Below are 7,742 nucleotides of genomic sequence, written 5' to 3'. Positions count from 1 at the left end.
CTGGCACATATGTAGTTGTGGTTCTCTGTATCTGGCGATCCCCCCCCCAGATATACATGTAAATATGTTTTTGTTTTTCTTTTAAAAAACTTCAAAATTCTGCAAGTTTGGTGTTGTGGTTCATGTGTCTGACTGACATACTTTCTTGCAGTGGCGTAGTAGCCTCCATTGTGGATTCAGATGTTCAGCAGCAGTACCACTTCTGTTTGCAATTTTGGTATCCATGTCACTTGCTGTGGCAGTACATTCCTTGTCCATAGTTTAGTGACATTCATGGGTGATGTCCATTCAAACAGTAATTAACATCCCCCCACTTTATCTTGTATGAACCCATCTCTCTTCCAGCGATCATCAGCTATCCCACCAACATGTACAGAAGCATTTTTCAGCTAATCTGGGATGATAATTCATGTACCATCCTTGTAAGTGTACTCAAACCCTGTCTGTAGCCTTTTCTTATTACCATGTTCCAGATTAATTCTGTGAGATTTAAATCTTGATAGAACAAAGGCAATCTGATGGGTGTAACCCCATTCTGTTGCAGCACTTTATTGACTGAAAATGAATATGAATACCTGTGTTTTACAAGAGCAATTTTTATTTCCCTATATAAACATCATACTGTATGTTGTGTTTACTTCAAAACAACTGTATACACACTTCACTGAATTAGTTGAAGGTTGTCCTGCTTGTTGTGGTAGGGTGCATCACCATTAACAGTGCTCCTGTTTGGCAGTTACAGCCACTTAGGCTCATCCGTTTCAACCTCTTCATCAGTGAAACTTTTGCCATGTTTCTCGAGCCAGTTGTGAACTGCTTTATGTGACAAACACTCCCCATCACTAACAGGAAACATTTCTTTATGAATATCCTTTTGCCCACAAAAAAGCACAACAGTGCTGCTCTTCTGTAATACACTGCTCAAGCACAGTCACCATTTTGACTACTGAAACCAGCCTCTGAACATGGCACATACACATCTGCTACCTAAACTGTTATAAAGCTGGACTGGGCTGCTGTCTAGTGATACATATGTCCATTACAGCTGTTTGACTTCCATTTGTGATGTATTTACTGACTCCCTCATAATTGAAATTAAATATGAGCAATAACGTTTCAAAATCTAAAACAGTGTTTAAGAAATTACCCAAAACTATACATAATTTTTCAACGTATGTAATTCGATGCAATACATTGGGTCCTATCATACTGATATATTTTATATAAGCATTTGTAGCAGTCTGCCAGCGTACTATGGTGTCACATTCCAGGAAACAATCCTCACTGCCATGAGAGCTTGACTGTTTTTATAGTTTTGGAAACTGGTCAATGTACAGTGTTCCTTGAAGCAGGAGTGCAGGTACAGCTTCTCTCCTCTGTTCAACCCTTGACATTACACTTTGCAACTGGAACCTGCTCTGCTCCCTTTCTGATTGTATGCAGGAAATGCAAGGTATGAAGAATGTCAGTTCTTCTGTCTTGGTTGAGTTTGTACAGCTGTTGCTCTTGCTCCTTTGGTGACTCTCTGGCAGTACTAAACTCCCTAAGGATCAGCGAGCTGAGGTTTCTGTCCTGTCTTCTCAAATAAGATGCAGTATGAACTTAGGCCAGTCATGCTCAACAGAGGGAAGCCCTCTTTATATCACTCTGTATGCTTGTGTTTTCAGCAAACCTATGTCTGCAAGCTCCAGACTCTGTTTATTTATTGTAGCTTTTTCTTCTTTTCATCAATGGAGTGAACTGCTTTTGCTGTCTTTGCTGTCTGGTCTTTGTGAATTGATGTTAACAGGGATATGTCTCATTTGTGATGCTGCATGATGGCAAGGGTGTCATCTTTAACGCTTTGCGGACTGGTGATTTAAATATTTAAATCACCCTGGGGACTGGGGGACTGGCATTTTTAAACATACTATCCTAACTTGTGCACTGTTCACTTTAAAAATTAATATAAAATCTCCTAATTAATTTTTTGAACTAAAATTTTTGGAGAACACTTACCAATGCTCCTAGAAGTGCTTGAGGGTGTGATATTTATGGAAACATTCCCATTTGTGAAGTGGCTTTACACAGAACTTGCAAATGTAGACATACTCTTTTTTTTGTGAACTGTGCAAACACGGAATTGCCTAGAAGGATCCTTCCCCTTGGAATATTCACTCTTCACAATTTTCAAGAGGGTATTTTTCCGCATATCACTCGAGAGTCGCACTGGTGGGTCCACATGAGGCCTTCGTGGGGTGGGAGTTGATCGGCCCAGTCGTACTAAATATTTGTGTGACCCTGGTTCTGCTGCCACCATCTGGACTGTAGCCCAGGCCTTTGCCACATTCATCAGAAATGCTTTGTATTTCAATTTTGAATCGGGGTTTAGATTTTTTGCTGTCCCCGCAATGTTACTACGTGCAATGTTATTACCCACATTATTGTCGGAGCTACTGTCACGTTTACTGTCTGTGGCCACAATTCTTTGTTGTCCCCCGTCACTGTCGCTGTCTGAATGACAATCCATTACTACACGACTCACAAGGCAGGTCAGCTAGGTCATCGGAGGAGAATTTGTCCTTGATCCATTCTTCCCACTAGCTACTGGCTGATACAGCTTGAAGAAGGCAAAGCGTTTTCTTTTATAGTTGGTTAAGTGAACAGCGAAGTCAAGTTACTGACTGCTAACTAAACATTCCAGAGTCTTATCACGCATCTGCAGGCTGTTGTGTGCAATGTAGGTGGAGCCAGAGCAATGCATAGTGTGTTGCAACTTACTGTATTCTAAAAACGTATTAATACGCGACTGGTCCGCCATGTTTAAAAGCAGAAAACATATTAATGCGTGCGCGGTCCACAGAGTGTTAAGTAGAGCAGTATGCTGTCTGGGTTGCAGTCTTTGTCAAGGCTTATTGCATGTTCTTTCTGTTCAGTCTCAGTACCACAACTCTCTGAATTTCTATTGTACGGCACCCGCACTAGCAGTGGACTGGTATACCAGCTAAGTAAACATGGTGATCTCCGTTCAGGTAACCTGACAGTGTACCACCATCTGATCCAGAAAGTCCCCCATTTTCTGCATGCTGTATTTCATTTTCACTTCTGCTGTATATTATAAAGTCCAAGATGTAGCCAGTTTCACAGTCACGCAACACAAACAATTTATTCAAAATCTATGGGATTTAAAGGGGAGGACTTGAGTTCTCAGCCACCCTTTCCAACACACCATGCTTTCATAAATTAATGATTCACTATTCCTGGAAAGGGGTGTGTTTTATTTCGAATTTTTCTGTAGAGGAATTGATCATTTCCCTGATCTTTAACATGGCTCTGGGTTGTCCAACACTGCTGCAGAAGATCAACATTTATAGAAATATAAACTTAGGGATGTCTTATGTCTTAGGGAAAACAGAGTACTAAGGAATGGGTTTGAAATTGTATGATNTGACTGCTAACTAAACATTCCAGAGTCTTATCACGCATCTGCAGGCTGTTGTGTGCAATGTAGGTGGAGCCAGAGCAATGCATAGTGTGTTGCAACTTACTGTATTCTAAAAACGTATTAATACGCGACTGGTCCGCCATGTTTAAAAGCAGAAAACATATTAATGCGTGCGCGGTCCACAGAGTGTTAAGTAGAGCAGTATGCTGTCTGGGTTGCAGTCTTTGTCAAGGCTTATTGCATGTTCTTTCTGTTCAGTCTCAGTACCACAACTCTCTGAATTTCTATTGTACGGCACCCGCACTAGCAGTGGACTGGTATACCAGCTAAGTAAACATGGTGATCTCCGTTCAGGTAACCTGACAGTGTACCACCATCTGATCCAGAAAGTCCCCCATTTTCTGCATGCTGTATTTCATTTTCACTTCTGCTGTATATTATAAAGTCCAAGATGTAGCCAGTTTCACAGTCACGCAACACAAACAATTTATTCAAAATCTATGGGATTTAAAGGGAAGGACTTGAGTTCTCAGCCACCCTTTCCAACACACCATGCTTTCATAAATTAATGATTCACTATTCCTGGAAAGGGGTGTGTTTTATTTCGAATTTTTCTGTAGAGGAATTGATCATTTCCCTGATCTTTAACATGGCTCATGGGTTGTCCAACACTGCTGCAGAAGATCAACATTTATAGAAATATAAACTTAGGGATGTCTTATGTCTTAGGGAAAACAGAGTACTAAGGAATGGGTTTGAAATTGTATGATCCATGGGCCAGTACTGCCCCCCCCCCAATGTGCCCCATCAGGTGTGAGGTATGTATCAATTTCCTCAGCATTGTTTTTTTTTTTGCTTCATACCAGCAAATTACTGTTTGCAGTGAGTGTATTTGTTTCCCTATGACAAGTATGAAATTAGCATCTACTGAAATTTGAGCTTCTTTTGGTTACGTTTATGTGAACACCACAGGATGAGTTGCCAAGGTGAAATGTGCCTCCTGCTTCCATGTAAAACAGACTTTCTTTTACAGTTTTTTGCACGTTGGCAGGATCAGGTTCCTCACTACTAGTCTGACCACTATAACTATTGTTATAGACTAGCTGCAAATAAATGTGGGTCAATTTCATCTCTGACTGTGTCATCTGCCATTCATCAATGTTGAATTCATTGCTTATTAAAACCGGCAGTGTTACTGCTCGTAAGAAACAGTGAAGCCATTATAACAGACTGCTGAATGCTGTTGTGAAGACAATTTGTGTATATGAATCTAAAGCTAGGGGCTTAAGACATTAAAAAAGGAAACAGAGGGTCACTGTTATCTTGATTTTTCTTCTCCAAAAATTTGTTACTTGACCTTGAAGAAATAAAGAACAAATATAATGGATTTTAGTACCTACCACTGTTTTTTAAATGCATGTAGATAGAACATACCTCATCCATTTATGGACTAACAGGAAATTTATATAACCGCCGACTGTCTAGAAAATGTGGGAGCCTCGACATCTCACAACCCTATGGGCCTCCACTGTCTGTTGCAGGGATAGCTTTACCTTTTACCTTTCTAGCTACTCCATCTTGCCTTATGGTGGCTTTCCCTCCAGATTGTCCTATGAAAACTTCAGTCCCACGCGTGACACCTTCTTTGTTCTAATAATACTGTATATGTTATTTGTGTATATGAATGCTATGCCTGTGTTGAGTGAAAACAACACAGCAAGCCACGAGCAAACCCTGGATGACATCAAGATAGACAGGCGGCACAAAATCTGCCCCATACAAGAAGGATGATAGGAGTATGGACACGAACCTACGTGGTTTAAAAAATTTTAACTAGTGACAATAAAGGTTTTTTAAATTAACATCTAGAAACTTTTAAAAACTTTACAATACCAGGAAGCTGCTGTGATTGTGAAATATTTGACTTTATGCATACTGTGCATTATAGGATATAAGTGTATGTCTTTTAAATCAAAACACCTATTGTGATGGTAGTTTCCAGTTTGTAATAATGTTCCCTCTGAAGATGGTCAATAACGACCGAAACATGTAAGGGAGATAAGTTTTCATGTAGTAAAAACTTATATGTCACATTGGATGGAGTGATTTGTATTTATAATTGTTAGTGTGATGGACCAGAATGAAACAAATCACATTTGTAGCTATTTGTTCGTACTGTGGTTTGAACAGTAAACCAACTGTGGAACAGTTTGTAGATGCCCTGAAGAGTAGCTTCATCAGTGGCCATGCTTTTAGAGGTGTGTGTGTGGATTAAATTGTGAGGATGATGGTACTACTCTTTTGGATAACTTACAGTCATTGCTCAGGGCACCTGATGCTTCTTCACCAAATCCCTCCACAAGTCATACAAGGAAACTCCTGATACTGTTGCTGATAGTTTCCATGTTGCTCAACAATTACAAAAGGACGCAAGTGCTGCAATAACATGCTGGTGACTTGGAAGTGTTCTCAGTAACCTATGTCAGTGGTTCCTTTGCCAGTTGTGTGCTTTATGGTGTCAGCTGTGTTGCATGTAAGACATTCCTGACAGAAAGTGCTGCTTTCAACCAGTGTCATCATATATTTCAAGGAGTACAGTGACCCTAATGGAGTGTGTGATGGCAGAGGTGACCCACTTGAATTCAGTGGAGCAGCACTGACTTTGAATGGATTAGGCATACTGGCTGTTTGCTTCACCCACAAATAGTAAATGGTATAGAGACACATCTCACTAGAATTCACATTCCTTCCTGGTGTGGGCGAGCAAACAGGTTGATAACTGAAGTAGCCAAGCAGAGAGCCACAAACAGGAAGATGCAAATCCTGACACATTAGTAATTCATTAGGAGAGTAATGCTTTATTTTTGCCTTTTAACGTCCTGCCCATACCAACTCCTGGAAGTTGGCAGAGGGCAGTTATTGAATTAGTGGAAGAATATCTGTGGCAGCTGTTCACATGAGCATCATTAAATTTTTCATAAGTTGGAGATAGTATCCCTGGTGACAAGCAGTTGCAGTGCAGCAACAGAAACTACTGTGTAGAGAATAACAACATCGTAAGATATGTTACTTTTGCCGTATAATCCTTTCCATTACTGAACTGGTATATGAATAGATACCAGATTTTCAGTATTCATTACATTTTTTAAGATATGTTATTATTTCTGCCATATTGTTCTGCCCAGAACTGAACTGGTGAAGATTAATATATCAGATTTTCTTATGTCATTAAATGCAGTCTTGTTGATGAGTGTATTTCACATTCTTGAATTCCATCATTCTAATGAAAATAATGATAAATGGGAACATGAGTGTTGTTTCTTACAATATATGATTTATAATACTTAAATGTAACCGAAAACTGTGTTCCGTTATGGCTTTCAAGTGTAAGTTATGAGGCTTAATATATATGTCTCTCTGATGGAAACAGATTTTTTTTTTCAAGTTTCCCCACCATCATCTTTCCTAAATACAAGTATTCCATGTATGTCACAGTTCACAATGTTCAGTGCCTTTGGTTAAAGAGGTGTTTCATATTAAAGAAAGGTTATGACTTTCCAGGCACTGGTGACAAACTTTCTCCAGATAAATAATTTTCAACCTAATCCCTTGTACTCCAGAGCTGCAGAGGCTCGTATTCTGCTGTTATTTTTTTTTTTGGAAAGGGGTGGGGGACCAAGTTTAATAGAACTTCACTCAAATCCAACCGAAAGGATATGGGTGAGGTGATATTAAACTTACTTATGCAGCTGAGCCTTTCTTGAGAAGCTGCCAATTGTGCAGCCACTCAAGAATTTTCCAGCCTTTTGTAGAACCCAAAGGTTCATTACTGTGTTCACAAGAGCCCTCCACTGGTCCCTATCCTGAACCAGATTAATCGAATCCATACCATACCATCCTATCTCACTAGGATACATTTTAATATTGTCCACCTGCCTACATCTTGGTCTTCCCAGTAGCGTCTTTCCTTCTGGCATTCCCACCAGTATCCTCTATGCATTTCTCGCCTCCCCCATTCGTGCTACATGCCCTGCCAACTTCATCCTCCTCGACTAGTGATCTTGAACACAGTTCATGAATGGAGGAGGCGAGGTATGTGTATAGGATATTGGTGTGAAAGCCAGAAGGAAAGAGATCTGGTTGTAAAAGTATTTATTGCAAGAAGCAAAATTGGAATTGAAAGGGGGGCGAGGGGGGGAGCACAGAAAATAGTTGCTGAGGTAGCATACCTTCTTACCGATTGTGCTCTCGGCCCTGGAGGCCATTTTAAATTTAGTTCATGTAAGCTGAAAATAGATGGCAGCAGCACCGAGGTGTC

Source organism: Cryptotermes secundus, unplaced genomic scaffold, assembly GCF_002891405.2.
Source record: "Cryptotermes secundus unplaced genomic scaffold, Csec_1.0 scaffold391, whole genome shotgun sequence".
NCBI lineage: Eukaryota > Metazoa > Arthropoda > Insecta > Blattodea > Kalotermitidae > Cryptotermes > Cryptotermes secundus.
This window is presented reverse-complemented; position numbering follows the sequence as displayed.